Consider the following 15,732-nt stretch of genomic DNA (forward strand, 5'->3'; position numbering starts at 1 on the left):
ACACCAGTTAATAGTAATAGCTCATGTTTTTTTTTTTTTTTAACAGCTTTATTGGAGTATAATTGCTTTACAATGGTGTGTTAGTTTCTGCTTTATAACAAAGTAAATCAGCTATACATATACATATATCCCCATACTTCCTCCCTCTTGCGTCTCCCTCCCACCCTCCCTACCCCACCCCTCTAGGTGGTCACAAAGCACCGAGCTGATCTCCCTGTGAATAGCTCATGTTTTAACTCACAAGTCCTCTGTGAGATGGGCACTACTGTTACCACTTTACTGATGAAGAAACTGAAATACAGAGAAGAAACTATCCCAAGGTCACACAACGAAGAGGAACCACTTGAATTTGAACCCTATCAACATGACTCCAGAGTCTGGATATGGAAACACTAGGCAATGGAATCTTTCTAGATATCTACTACCTAAGAAACTATAATAATAGTTCTCATGAGAAATGATGACTACCCAAACCACCTGTGTAGTACTGAAGCTGCAGGATACGGGACAGTTGTCCTCTGGAGCAGAGATTTCTACATGTCCACTCAATATCCGTTCTGTCTCTTAGAACTCCCAGTTTTTATTGGAGCATCTGACTGACTGGAATATAGACTCTCTTTCTCAGCTATCCCTGCACTAGATGTGGCCATGAGACAAAGTTCTGGCAAATGAGATATGGCAGCTTCTAGAAATTTTCCTAATAATTAGCACATGCCCCTTGCCTCTTTCTTCCTTATCACTTTCTCCATCCTGCTGCGTGGAATGTGGACGTGGTGGCCACCATCTTGGATATGACAGCAGGAGCTACTCACTGCTGTCACTGCTGAAGGAGCATGGCTACCTGAAGTCTTCGTGGAGCAGGGCTGCCACACCAGCCTGAACTGCCTGCTCTGGGATTTTCCCTGAGAGACAGGTAAACTTTTATTTTGCTTCAGACAGTGTTATTTTGGGTCTCAGTTATTTTCAGCCAAACTTGATTCTTACCAATGCATCCCCCAACTTCTTAGAAGAAAATTATAAAGTATTAGAAATATGATAAGGTAGAATTATCAAAGTAGATGAAGTCAATTACGCAAGTTGTGAAACATAAAAATCGTGGTTCAATTTATTTTGCAACAGTTTAAAATTCCCAAGACTTTTGTCGACATACAAAATAAAAACAAGGAAAACTATGATCTGTGGAAGCGGTGGATCTGAGTTCCCAGTGTGGCAGAGCCAGGAGACGTGAGTGTGTCAGCATTCCATTGTGTTAGGGCCACACTCGCCCATTGCTACCCCCAGAAAGAAAACAACCACCTGAAATGGATTTGATTATCATTTCAAACTCCCCACCTTGTCCCATGGTAGGATTATATATCCACACCCTTTATCACCTGACATTGGCAACGCTTCCTGATGGAGTCGACAGAAAGGACACTCTCTCATCATTGATTTTAGGCTTGGCCATGCTTAGTCTATGGAATGTTAGTGGATGCGATACAGGTAGAGGCTTGAAACGTGCTTTGGTGGTTTTGCTTGCCCTCTTACGCTCCTGCCATGTCCTGTGAGACGCACACATCGTTAAGTGAAATGCTCATGTATGAAAATATACGAATGCTCCTTTTGCGTCTAGTTCAAAGATACGAAGATATCGACCGAGAAGCACTACGATCCAAAGTGATCTCAGTGATCCTTTTTTGGTAGCAGCTTTATTCAGACATAATTCAATACCATACAATTTATCCATTAAAAGGATACAGTTCAAAGGGTCTTCATATATTCACAGATTTGTGCAGTCATCACCACAATCAATTTTAGAACATTTTCATCAGCCTGAAAAGAAACCCCGTACCCTTTAGTAGTTACCACCACTCCCCAACTCCCAGCCCCTTTCTCCATCCCTAGGCAACCACTAATCTATTTCCTGTTGCTGTAGACTTGTCTATTCTGGGCTTTTCATATAAATGGAATCACACGTTATGTGATCTTTTGGGACTGGCTTCTTTCACTTTGCATAATGCTTTCAAAGTTTATCCATGTTGTAGCATGTATCATTGCTTCATTACTTTTTATTGACAAATAATATTCTATTGTGTGGATATGCCACATTTTAGTTATCCATTCGTCAGTTGATGAACTCAGTGGTACTTTTGAGTACCCACAGAAATACACAGAAGGAAGAAGAGTGGTACAGTGGGCTAAAGACTTCATGGGACAAAAGACTGTTGGAATGTACTGGCCATGTACATGTACATACGATGGTTCCATCCACACACAGTTCCATTTCTCATAGTAAATAAAGAAGGTGGCATATGATTTGATATGTCTCTCTGAGACTTGCTAGCATGTACCAGTGCCCCCAGGTGCAATCAACTCGTAGTCACAAATGCAATGATGTTTCTATAGCACTGAGGCCAGACTCTAGGTGGGTGAATTCGCCAAGGCAAATGCCACCTTCAGTCTGAGTGACCAGGTGGTCTTTCTGGGCCACAGTCAGTGGCATTTATTTATTTTTTTTAAAAATTCTGTATAACTCATGGAGACTGAAAGTTTCTTTCCTTGAAACCCAGGTAATTAAGTCATTTCTTCTCTGTGGTCCATTGTGTATGGTGACGATATCAAAATTCTGAGTGTTACTTCCTCCTTCACGGCCTGAATTCTTGGACATTTTTATTTTACTGAACCAGCAGGTTTACTGATGCCCAGGGTCAAACATATTTGTCTCTATCACTCACATTACACCAAGGAGCTTTGTCATCTCTATTACAGTGAGCACACTGCAGTGACTAAGGAGTCCTGGAGTCCCACCAGACTAGAAATGTGACATGTCAGACTAGAGGAATTTTCTCTGGAGCAGTGACTGCCGACCCTAAGGACGAGGTGTCACTATTTCAGGAGCGTGTACTTTGAAAGCAGAGCAACATTTTGTCCCATTGTTTTGATTTATTTTCATCTTAATATTTAATTTAGATCAAAGATCAATTATTATTAAAGGAGGGGAAGAGGATTTTATCTCATCAAAAGTGTTCAGGGACTTGCAATTTGTAGATTAATAAGTCTTGGAGGTCTAATCCAAAGCATAGTGGTTATAGATAACAATACTGTATTACAAACTTCCAAGTTGCTAAGAGACTAGATCTTAATTGTTCTCACCACACAAAAAAGAAATAATCATTATGTGACATGATACAAGTGTTGGCTAATGCTACAATGGTAATCATACTGCAGTATAGGAACATGTCAAATCAACATGTTTTTGTACACCTTAAACTTACTTAATGTTATATGACAATCATCTCTCAATTTAAAAAATGAAAGTCTTTAATGGCAAAAAAGTGTTCAGGGGAACATGGGTTTAGAAAGTTTAAAAACGACTACATGACAAAATAAATAAATAAATAATAACGTGTGGGTAGTAAACCCCAGTGCCTTCCAGGACCAGACAGGAAGAGCCAGTCAGATGGGTTGGAAGGGACAACCTCAAGCTGGGGAATGGAGATCGGCCACATTCTCTTATTAAGCTGATAACATTAGACACGAATAATCAAGAGGTGGGTAAAAATATACTTAGCATGAAATACACTCTTGAATAACCCCTTGATAAAAGAGAAAATTGAAAAGTAAATTATGAAGTATCTAAGAAACAAGGGAAAGTAGAATACTTCCTATGGATCTATGGGACAGCGTGAAAGCTGTACTCAGAGGGAAAAGTATAGCCCAGCGATCCCCAACCTTTTCTGGCACCAGGGACAGGTTTCATGGAAGACAATTTTTCCACAGCCCAGTCCGGGGTAGGAGGGATGGTTCAGGCAGTAACGCTAGCGATGGGGAGAGGCAGATGAAGCTTCGTTTGCTGGCCCGCCGCTCACCTCCTACTGTCTGGTTCCTAACAGCCCTGGATGTGTAGCGGTCGGCAGCCCAGGGATTGGGGACCCCTGGTATAGCCAATGCTTTTACTGGGGTTAGCAAACTTTTTCTGTAAAGGGCTAGGGCTTTGTGGGCCATATGGTCTCTGTTACAGACTCTTTTTCTGACAGTGCTTTAAAAATGTAGAAACCGTTCTTAGCTGCCAAGTTGTACAATAACAAGCTGTGGGTCCTATTTGGCTCATGTGTAATAGGTTGGTGATCCCTGCTTTTATTATTAAGGAGGACTCCTCCCCCCCAAAACTTCAGTACTAATCTTAAGAAGCAGAAAAAAATGTTAACAGCAACAAATGAAGCTACAATGAGAAATTAATAAAGACAAAAGCTGAAATAAATGGCATAAGAAACAAAAAGAAAATAATAGAAAGAATTCATAAATCCAAAAGCTGGGTGTTAAGACCAGTAAAATAGAGAAACCCTTGGAAGTTTGACTACAAAAAGGAGAGCAAAAATGTACAAAATTAGCAATGAAAGAAGAGATATAACTACAGGAAGGATTTTTTTTAAATCAAAGAGAATACTACATGCAACAAAATGGCAATAAATTTGAAAAGCTAAAATAAACAATCTCCTAGCACACACTATCAAAATTGATCCAAGAAGAAATGAAAACTGAGGAGACCAAGTGCCATAGAAGAAAGACGATTAAAGGTTTACCATTGGAAAAGACACCAGTATCAGATGGGTTCACAGGTTTACATACTCTTTAAAAAACAAATAATTCTACTAGTTTAAAAGAAAACCTTCCAGGTAATAGAAAAAGATGGAAAATTCTGTAAATTCCTCTTCTCAGAAAGGAAGGAGTTAAAAGTTCTAGAATAGGAGCAGCATCTAAATTTTATCTTGAATGCCAACCCAGATCAATGGGTAGTGTCTGCTTGGAGGCCCTGTGAAAGAGATTGTGAGACCCAGTTGAGATCCCGTGAAGAAAAATTGGGGTCTGATTTACCATCCCTGACTCAGCCTGGAATATAAATCAAATGGATCTTATGGGATTTTTTCCACTGGCATAACCAGGAACTACTCTGTGATATCTTATGGGTTTCTGATCAATTTATTTGAGAAAACTTACACGTTCAGTAAAATTTATATTCCTCTAATGACAATTCAGCAGACATATGAAAATCATCTAGATTAAACCTCGAGACCCAAATCTAACTGCATTAATCCTCACTGCTCTGGGTGTAGCAAATGTATCGGAAGAAACCGATAAGCTCATGGGATACTTTCCAGTTTGAGGACCATCATGGGAAGATTATCTTCCCATCATTGGTGCTTTTGCTGATTTGTAGCTGAAAGGAAATCTTGCCATTCCATTGATTGAAAAGTGACCTCAGAGCTTTCTTTTCCTAATTCACCAAGGGCAGAAGTAAACAGAGGACATCTCTTCCATTCCCAAGAGGCAGCTCATTCAAGTGTCTGCAGTGGCCAGCCCTGCCTGGGCTTCCATAGTCTATCACAGCGCCCCCTGCAGGTAGACAGAGGAAAAAAGGGCCAGACTCAGTAGAGAGGATTACAGGAACTGCCAGGGCAATGAGTACCTCTTCATCATTATACAAAAGGGAATTGTAGTTTTACTCTCCTTGTTTTTATGATGAAGTAAGATAAAGTAGAAAAGAAGAGCGAGAGAAATGATTGCTTAGGAAACGGCCTCAAACCTAGCACATGTTTATTTAAGCGTTTCTGTGCAAACATAACCCTGGGTGTCCGTTAAATCAGTAGGCATGTCAGTTGGCACTTCTGGTTACAGACCATTTTACGGTCATACATCATTCATAGCCGTAAAAGCCATTTGCCCTCTGTCACCCAACCAATCAGGATCCAGCCAAGAAGAAGCAGAGCAGGAGCCTAGCGGTCTTCTCCGGGCTCCTCTGAATTTCCACAACTAGGTTCAGCAGAATGTCACAGAAAATTAACTCTCCCGGGTTATTAAGAACCTCTTCTCTACCCTCTCTCCACTGAAGAGCAATATATGATTTCAGGCTAATATTTACCCCATCACAAGCAACAATTTGTGACGTACAGGACAAAAGTACACTGGGCATCACACACAAATCCAGCGTCATCCCTGCTGCTCTGAGCCACTCGAATGAAAGGACACGAATAGGGAGCTGATCGCCCATGCCTCGGCAGTTCACTCCTAATGCCCACTTTGAGCAGATTTGAAATTGCTGTCATCATCTAAGCCACCCAGCGACTAACCTTGACCTGCCCTTGCTTCACTCTTGCGAGTTCACATGTTTTCACTCTTCACCTCCTCACTGTTATTTTGTTATTGACACTGAGAAGCCTGCTGAGGCCTGATGATGGCCTCAGGCCTTGCAAACCATGCGTCTTTGGGTTCTTGCCAAATGCTGTTGCCTCTGAGATGGTATTTCACCTGAAATGCCTCCCCAGATCTAGGGTCTTCCTTTTATATTTATTACCGCTTAACTCTGTCTTAGTGCACACCTTCATTTATGAATAAGGCTCATCGCGGTTGTCATAACCCCAGTGGGCACCAGGACAGCCCCATCTGGTCACCCCACTCCATCTCTGCTTGGGCATTTCGCACGTCTTCAGCCTCTCCAGTCGTAACAGGCTAGGATCAATTTTCCAGTGGCAGCTTGGAAATAATAGTGTGAAATGTACATTAATACAGAAATATATTGTGAAACTGTCCTTAAACAAACAAATGAGCCACTTTAAAATATTACTGCTATAAATGACCATGACAGTAGCACAGCACATATAATAAAAAATAACTGCTGAAGAGAAGCTGCTGAATTACTATAGCAATAAACCAGATGTGATTATTATCGTTTAACACGGTCATTGAATAGCATGAATCCCTGAAGCCATTAAAATATTTATGATTAAACATTTGCTATTTCTTAGAACATATAGTTGGGTACTAAAAAACTGTTAAAGTATTATTTCAGCTAATATATGCCAGTTCTATCATAGAGGTCAACCGACATTGCATGACTTCTTTAAAAGAGGGATGAACAGCTGCCTCTCCATAGCTGGACATATTTCAGGATGTGTATGCTAGTACTGTATACCCTCATGGTTCTGGGGAGGATGTATATACTACACACTACTAAGGTAAAAATATGTTCCTATTCTGTATGAACAGATGTGGGCTTGGGGGCTGTACTGGTCATTCTTCTAGAAAAAAAGCACATGTAGCAGATGCTTTCAAAGGCCTGCTCGTATCGCTTTTTCCCTTGGTACTTGCCCTGAGCATCCTTCAGCAAGCCTCTCAACCAGAAGACCTTCACTGGGCCAGCAGGAGCCTGAAACACTGGGGCATTAATGCCCCAGGGAGCAGCCCTCAGCCCTGGTGGATAGAAGTTGGAGAATAAATATCTTGGCCAAATTTACAGACATACCTCTCTTTTGAAATCTGTCCCTTGGCCATGCTCTTGATACCCTCGTCTTTTCCCTGATGATTGTTTTGAGTTCAAACTTCAGTTCAGTTAAACGTTAGGTGGGATTTTTTGTGCTGAACAAAAATAGTGCAACCAGTGTCTTCTCAAATTTAACTAGAGACACTTCTGTACCATAAGGTCAGTCTTCCCGGGTGTTTGCTTCTCATCTCTTTCCCTGTTTCCCGGCAGTTCCAGCTCCATCAGCAGATGAGGGTTGTTGCCAGGAAAGGAGCTCATCCATCCATGGAGCATCCTGGTGATGGCCCAGGAGTGTCGGGCTCAGTGCAGGAGAGAAGAGATGAATGAGAATTCTTCAGCACTATGGCTTGGGGCTTACCTGAATATTTTAATTACTCATGCTACCAGAATTGACTGCTTTTTAAAAATTAATACCAACAGTAATCACCTTTCCCTATATCTTTAGAGGCAAACATTATCCAAGAAATAAGATGCCTGAGTTGTTTGAGCCCTGCTAGGGCACAATGTGTTGAGAAATAAAAAAGCAGGGATTTTAGAGAGAGACCTAGATTTGAGCCCCAGATCTGTTCCTGACCTGGTGTGTAGATATAAAGCACATGTTATATAACTGTTTTGAGCCTCCTAACTTGCCAGAGGCTCAGTGTTCTTATAAGTGAGGTGACCATTGCAATCGTATAAATTGATATAATGTGTGTAAAGCGTTCATCTATACTACCATATTAGTGATAGGTATTTAATAAACGTTAATTTATTAGATGAGGAATGAATGGTGAATTTACCCACACTCTCATGGTGACAATTTAATTCTTGGCATAAGATATCACCTATTGGGAACCCATTTGGTTCCCAGCATGTCTCTCTCTAGTTTCCCATCATATGATTTTGGCAGTGTTATACAGCTCTGTCATGTGGGTTCCATGTTTGCCCTTATACTCCCAAGTTATAGTTGTAGGTCCATCCTGTTCTTGCTGTGGTTTCTCGTTTGTAGGTTTAATAACCTGGACCATGGTCTGATGTATGTACAGGAAAACTCACAAAGCCTCAGAGTGGAATAAAAAACATTTTCGAAGACCCCTGCTGGCTCAGTCAACCCTAATGAGCTATTAGGTCATTAGAGACTCTTTGCCATCAATTAATCATTAGATCAGCAACCATTCATTGAGGACAGTGGGGGAATTCATCTTAAAGGGATAGTAATATTAGCATACAAAGGAGCCGTTGCTGGCATCTCTGAAAATCTGAAAAGTAGCTCCATGTGGTCTTTTCAACTTGTCAGTTCCTCCAAAGTCTGACAGGAGGGCTCATCCAGTATAGTGGCTTAAATTTTCAGGTTACCTTGCCTTGGAAAGAATTTCCAATGAAAGAAGAATTAAGGGCTTGTTATAGTTTATATGTAGACATATAGCCCAGGTGGGGTAAAACAGGCTAAAATCCTCTTGTTTACGTGCTGGATGAGTCTCACTGCCTTGCCCATGATTTCTGTGACTTCCTAGGGGCTTGTGTTCTTGGGGATCTCTTCCTCCAATACATTGTTCCTGCTGACCTCTGGATCTCTCTTGGACACCAATGCTGCTCTCCTCTGCCCGGTAGCCACCAAGACACCCTCAGTTTCCTTGAGGGCTTCCAGTATCTACTCATATAATGCAATATATAGAGACCTATGGTGACAATTCCATGTATTTGTGTGCTCACACATAGCAAGTGCTACTTAGCAATCCAGCTTGGCAGACTACTAACTGCTAACTAAAAACTGAATATCGGGCACCATCTTTGGTGATGTTGCCCCTGTCATACCCACATCAAGGTAACCTCTTTGCCAGCTCTCCTCCTAAACATCTCCCACCAGCTGCTCTGTCCCTATCCCTCAAAATATTCTAACCCTCTCTCTGTTTTTTAGGCTGCTCCCAGCACCTCAAAATTACTAAGCAGAGCATTTCACTAACGTTACTCCTATGTTACTAAGCAGGACAATTGTCTCGGGCCCCATCTAAAGGCCCCAAAATGGCCAGCCAAGTATTTGCTAAAGTGAAGACAGTTCTTCTCCTAAGATGAATTCTGTTGTGACTAACAGATGATTTTCTCCAAGTATTTGTGACATTTGTATAAGTAATCAAAGATCGTGCTCATTAATGCTTGATTATTTTATTATTTTCAGGAATTGCACTGGAGAACTTCATTACCCACACTGCATCCACTGAGTTCATAGCACCTCCTGGAATGAACCATGGTCTCCTAAGGGCGGGTAGGTGAAGCCAAAGTTTGTCTCTGTGGGAATTTCATTTCTGAAGTTACAATGAGCAAATATAATTTACAATTATATGTACAATTCTCAATGTATGAATACTCATTTAAAAATGCTTCCTGGCTCGCTTTAAATGAAAGTAAATGTTATTACCTTTTATAAACTGGTAAGAACGCTTTGGAGGAGCATTATTCTGCTGGAAATGTCCAAGACTCCATGCGGAGGACGAGTCCTCTTTTTAAGTGGGTAGAACCGAGCTGTCTGATCCTTTCTGCCCTAGAGAAGCTGGTGTTTGAAACAGACTCAATTGTTAGTGACTTTTACTTGAGAGAGCCTATTAATTTTAATTCATTTATCTTCAAATTTACTTTAATGTTCTACAGGCAACATTATTGTTTACTCCTTTCTATTAAAAAAAGAACTATGTGGGGCTTCCCTGGTGGCGCATTGGTTGAGAGTCCGCCTGCCGATGCAGGGGACACGGCTTCGTGCCCTGGTCCGGGAAGATCCCACATGCCGCGGAGCGGCTGGGCCCGTGAGCCATGGCCGCTGAGCCTGAGCGTCCGGAGCCTGTGCTCCGCAAAGGGAGAGGCCACAACAGTGAGAGGCCCGTGAACCACAAAAAAAAAAAGAAAAAAAAAGAACTATGTGGTTCTCCAATGTTAATTTCTTTGGGAATCCTGGAATGGTACTTAGCAATGATGACAATAATTGCTTTCCCACTTTTTTTTAACAGAGTTTTCACTTCATGTGGGAGCAATGCAAGGGCCCATTGTACTCACTTAATCTCATAGTGCCCCCATGAGGCAGATAATATATTAACCCCTTTTTACAGTGGAGGAAACTGATTTCATGTCACTTATATATCACTTTTTTCCAAAAGGCTTTCCTGGCTTCTCCTATTATCATGCCTGACACATTTTACTGTAAATGTTTGCCCATCTGTCGGCCTCACTAGATCAGTGCAGTCAGGAACCATGCCTATGTTGTTACCTGTTACCCACTGTGCCTAACTCTGTGCCTGGCATAGAGTAGGTGTCTAAGAAGGTTTTGCTGACTGACTGGCTGGATCCATGAATCAGTGTGGAGGGGACTAACTTGCTCAAGGCCCCTGGGTAAAAAGTGGAACAGATACTCAAACCCATGGCTCTAAACTGTCAAATCCCAACTCTTAAATGTCATGTAGAAGTTTCCTCCATCCCATACCCAGTGTCCAAACAAAAACAATATGTCAATTTGAGCAATAACATATGGAAATTTAAGCTCTGTGGCAGAGCACCCTCCATCATTAGGGAAAGGCTGAGTTCTTCCAGGGCTCTGTCTAAGGAGCTCTGTAGTGGGCTGGGCATGAAGTGATAAAGGAAAAAAGAGATAGAGCTTGTCCTCAAGAAGGTGGAAATGTAAAGCACTGGGGTGTTGCCACCCTGAGTGGTGTAAAGAGCCTCCCCCAACCCTCCCTTGGAGCCCCCAGAAGCACCCCAGGCCAAGCCTCCTCCAGACTGTGGTCAAAGCTCCGAAGAAATCCATTTAATACTCCAAAGTCTGGCCTTAAGAAAATCTTAATGGTCCAAATACAAAGGGGTGGAGTGGGGTGAGATGATGCAGAATTGAGGGCTGTGGGGAGTGTTTCTTTGCTTAAATGAAAAGCCCAAATAAAATAAATAAATGAAAACATAAATCACAGAGTCTTCTCCGGGCTCCTGGCTGGAGGAAAACAAATTAGAAAGGGCTTGAAGGAAAGGAGTATTGAAAAAGCTTGACTTGAATTAAGTGGTTATATATTTTAAAAGCACTTTGTTGGGTCCTGTAAAAATAGCAAATAAAAAGGTGTAATATCCCTTGGCCCTTGGAGGCAAATACCAGTAATAAAATAAGCTTGGGTCGGAGGGATTTAAGAGTATAAACTTCAGTAGAAGGGAAAGGAGAAGCATTGGGTTTAGAAACACTTTCACTTCTCCCTTAATAATTAATGATGAGGTGTTACATTTTCAAATAGATACCATGTGTCTTTCTTTTTTTTTTTTTGCGGTGCGTGGCCCTCTCACTGTTGTGGCCTCTCCCGTTGCGGAGCACAGGCTCCGGACGCGCAGGCTCAGCGGCCATGGTTCATGGGCCCAGCCACTCCGCGGCATGTGGGATCTTCCCGGACCGGGGCACGAACCCGTGTCCCCTGCATCGGCGGCAGACTCTCAACCACTGAGCCACCAGGGAAGCCCCCATGTGTCTTTCTAACACCACTCACTTTCCTCTTAAAATGGCCCAAAAAGAAATTTAAGGGCATAACTTGAATTGTCTTTCTTTTGACAGGCAACCTAAAGGAGTGATTTCAGGGCTATCGAATAGATATATTTAGGGTCCGCTTTACAATCCCTTTATACATAGTCTGAGAAAAATTTCATAGTGAAAATTGTCACAAGCATCTACCCCAGGTGTCAATAGCCAATTTGCAACTCCTTTTTGACCGGCTGTGTAGTTATCAATTTAAAAATAAACCTTGGGCTTCGCTGGTGGCGCAGTGGTTGAGAGTCCATCTGCCGATGCAGGGGACACGGGTTCGTGCCCCGGTCCGGGAAGATCCCACATGCCGCGGAGCGGCTGGGCCCGTGAGCCATGGCCGCTGAGCCTGCGCGTCCGGAGCCTGTGCTCCGCTACGGGAGAGGCCACAACAGTGAGAAGCCCGCGTACCGCAAAAACAAACAAACAAACAAAAACCTTAACTTGAGAGCTTAGATATTTTTACAAAAATAGAGGCTTGAGCAATGAGTCTTGTAAAAATGGCCATGGAAAAAAATAACACGAGAAAAGTTACCATGAAAGAGCTCAATGAACTCTCTCCTTGTTAAGAAATGCTTAAATTCTTCTGTTTGTAAATGGCAGGTGGGTTGTACAATTCCAATGTAATTTCAGAAAGCCATCTTCTGAATGTAATAAACATGTCGGTAATAATAGGATTCAGAAAATAGCAAAATGCATTCCAGACACCCTTTGATTGTACATACAGAACAGAGAATTTAGCTATAATTGACTATAACACAGTTATGGACAGCAAATGACACTCTGTGGGTTTGGGTGACGTAGCAGTTCTGATTAGGGATGGTACGTTTCAGCCGAACACCCGAAATAAAATAGTGAGTCTACAGTGACACAGCACCTTTTCTTCCTCCCTCCCTGCCTTCCTCACTTTATTCCCTCCTGTTAACTGAAGTACCGCAACTTAGGCTAGAAAACTTATTCTCTTATTACTCAACTAATCAATTGTCAGCCAAGTCTCCATTCTTTTCAGAGATGAACAGTTTTATGGAAAGGGGGTAGTAAGAGTCCATGGAGAATTGACTTTTGGAGAACTAGATGTAATTTGAATCAAGAGTTATAATAGGAAATAAACCATTACAATAAACAAGGAAACATGTATACAATTACTTTCACGGTGTAATTTTATTCACTCTAGTTGAGAAAATAAAGAGATAATACTGACCATAGCACCTGGGTATTTAATGCAAACTGTAAAATCTATTATATTAAACAAAGTCAAAAGCGATGTGAAACATCTTGAATCTATTCAAGGCATGCACCTCATTACAGGCTTAGCAAATTAAAACACAAATAGGATTAGAAAAGAATAATGTAACAATCTCTCACTATGGTCCCTAGAGCATTAAGTCATAAATTGGGTTTGCATTAAATTGTGCCTGCAGTATTGAATTCAGGGAAAGAGCTGTGGGCTGGAGGTAAACCGCACTGGGCTGCTCACCAACTTTGGCAAAGCTATGTGTTTTCTGAGATGTGTAGTAAATTTGTTAGAATATAGCAGGTCCACAAAAAAATGAGCACTTCATATCTTAATTTTAAAAAAGTCAGTGTCACGCCACATGTGGCCTGCAGGGATATAAATGCAGACAAAAATCCGCATGTGAAATGGAGCTGTGTTACCTACGTGTATATGTAGAGAGCCATTCCACTAAATGCATTGCTTAACACCAGATGCAATGTTTCTTTTGAATAAAAACCTCTCAACACAGAGTTTTTGATGAATTTTGTTTTGTTTTTATTTGTTTGATTTTGCAAAAGAAGAAAGAAAAGGAGAAAGCAAACCATCCTTTTTTAGAGAACACATGTGGGCTTTTAGATCATTCAGAGGAATGTTCTTTTTCATTCCACAGGAAGATTAGACCTTAACTATTCTGGCTGAACCGTAGAAAAATACATATGATTTATTTTTTAAAAGCAAGTGGATGGGGCTTCCCTGGTGGCGCAGTGGTTGAGAATCTGCCTGCTGATGCAGGGGACACGGGTTCGAGCCCTGGTCTGGGAAGATCCCACATGCCGCGGAGCAACTAGGCCCGTGAGCCACAACTACTGAGCCTGCGCATCTGGAGCCTGTGCTCCTCAACAAGAGAGGCCGCGACAGTGAGAGGCCCGCGCACCGCGATGAAGAGTGGCCCCCACTCGCCGCAATTGGAGAAAAGCCCTCGCACAGAAACGAAGACCCAACACAGCCAAAAATAAATAAATAAATTAAAAAAAAAAAAAAGCAAGTGGATGTACTTAAATCAATTTTTTAAGTGATTCAAAATTGAAAACTACTGTCTACCATGTTCCTTCCATTCCAGGCTTACTGTATTTGGTTTGTTTCCTAATCCCTGTGTGAGGGAGGCTAAATCAGGAGAAAAAGAAATGCTTCTGATTATTTGTATGGCGCCCTTATGTTAATTCCTATCTGCTGCCTCTTTGCACATGGGCAGGCCAAAGGCAGAAAGTGGGCCGTTGGTCCTGTTTCCTCAGGGCCCTGCCCCAGGGCAGGACTCAATTTATTTTCTCTGACTTCTTAAAGCTGTTATGAGAATTAATGAAAATTGATGTAAAATGCTCAGAAATGTTAGTCTGCCTGCTCCCACTTCATCACTGGGTATAAGTCACAGAAGCAACCTCTGTGAGGCCACCCAACTTCACTGGTTCCCCCAGTGGAAGTGTGACCTTCCCGGCTCAAGGATGGGCAGTAGTGAAATCTATCCAGACCTCCTTGATGGGGGAAGTGCATGCGCTTCTTCCTTGCCAGCCACTTCTTTACCCTTCCTCACCTCTGGCTCCCACCCTCTCCCTCTCAGCCCTTGCAGCTGTCCTGGCCACCCGGCAAAGGGTTTCTACACCACACTAAGCAACAGACAGTCTGTTTAAACTGGCATCGTCTATTTTCAAGAGCTGTTTTGAAAGTCTAAACAGCTCCCATTTGGGCTTTAGTAAGGCAAATATGGGCTAAAACACACGATGCCCCTTAAGTACCCAGGACCCACTGAAGTTTCCCATAGCCACAGTCTGGCTCGACCTGGTGACAATTTTTCTGCCGTGTTATTTATGTGGTGGTTTTACTTCTAATTATGGCTCATGATGGCTGTTAGTGCTGAGCAGTAAGAGAGCAAACTGCCTTGTACTGCCATTTAACTCCAGCCCATAAAACGGGTGATAAAGCCGAGGCCTAAAACCAAAACAACCCCTCCCCCCGCCCCAAAACGTAACTTTCTGTGACACGCTCACATCCGTTGCTGCCATTCTGAGGCTGGAAACTTTCACTGAGGAAGCGCATGGAGGCAGGTGGCTCCTGAGGCCTGGGAGCCTCAAATTTCTGCTCTGGCTTCATTCTTAAGTCATCCTCTATTGCAGACAAAACAACCCCGGAGGAAAAAAAACAACCCCGGACCTCAGATGTAATTAACACATGCCAGGTTTAATCAGAACCAGTGTACTTGTTGTTTAGAAACTAATGAAAGCAAATAGATGTTACTTAACTCCGTACATAGTGAAAGGTCTTTTGTGGTTCTCAGTTTTGATTACTATTTTTTGATGTTAAGAAGAATGCCACTTGGTGTGTATATAAACAAAGAAGATGAATGGCCGGGCTGAGAATGAGTTGTCCATAATCTGATTAAAGCAATAGAGCTGGCTCCTAGGAGAACCACATGGGGTTTAATGATTGGGTTGTTGTTCTTAACATGTCTCATGTTCACTCTTAAAGAAATCAAGAAAAATTGTTAAGAGGTTACTGATATTTCACTCTGGCATTGGGTTATCAGAGCTTCTGACAGGAAAAGAACATTCTCTGTGGCTGGAATCCAATGTCCAGCCACATAAGCTAATTTGCCCAAATGATATTAGGAGGCATTTAAAACTGAAATCTGCCCCAATTCACTCATTCTGC

Source organism: Phocoena phocoena, chromosome 9, assembly GCF_963924675.1.
Source record: "Phocoena phocoena chromosome 9, mPhoPho1.1, whole genome shotgun sequence".
NCBI classification, from domain to species: Eukaryota; Metazoa; Chordata; class Mammalia; order Artiodactyla; family Phocoenidae; genus Phocoena; species Phocoena phocoena.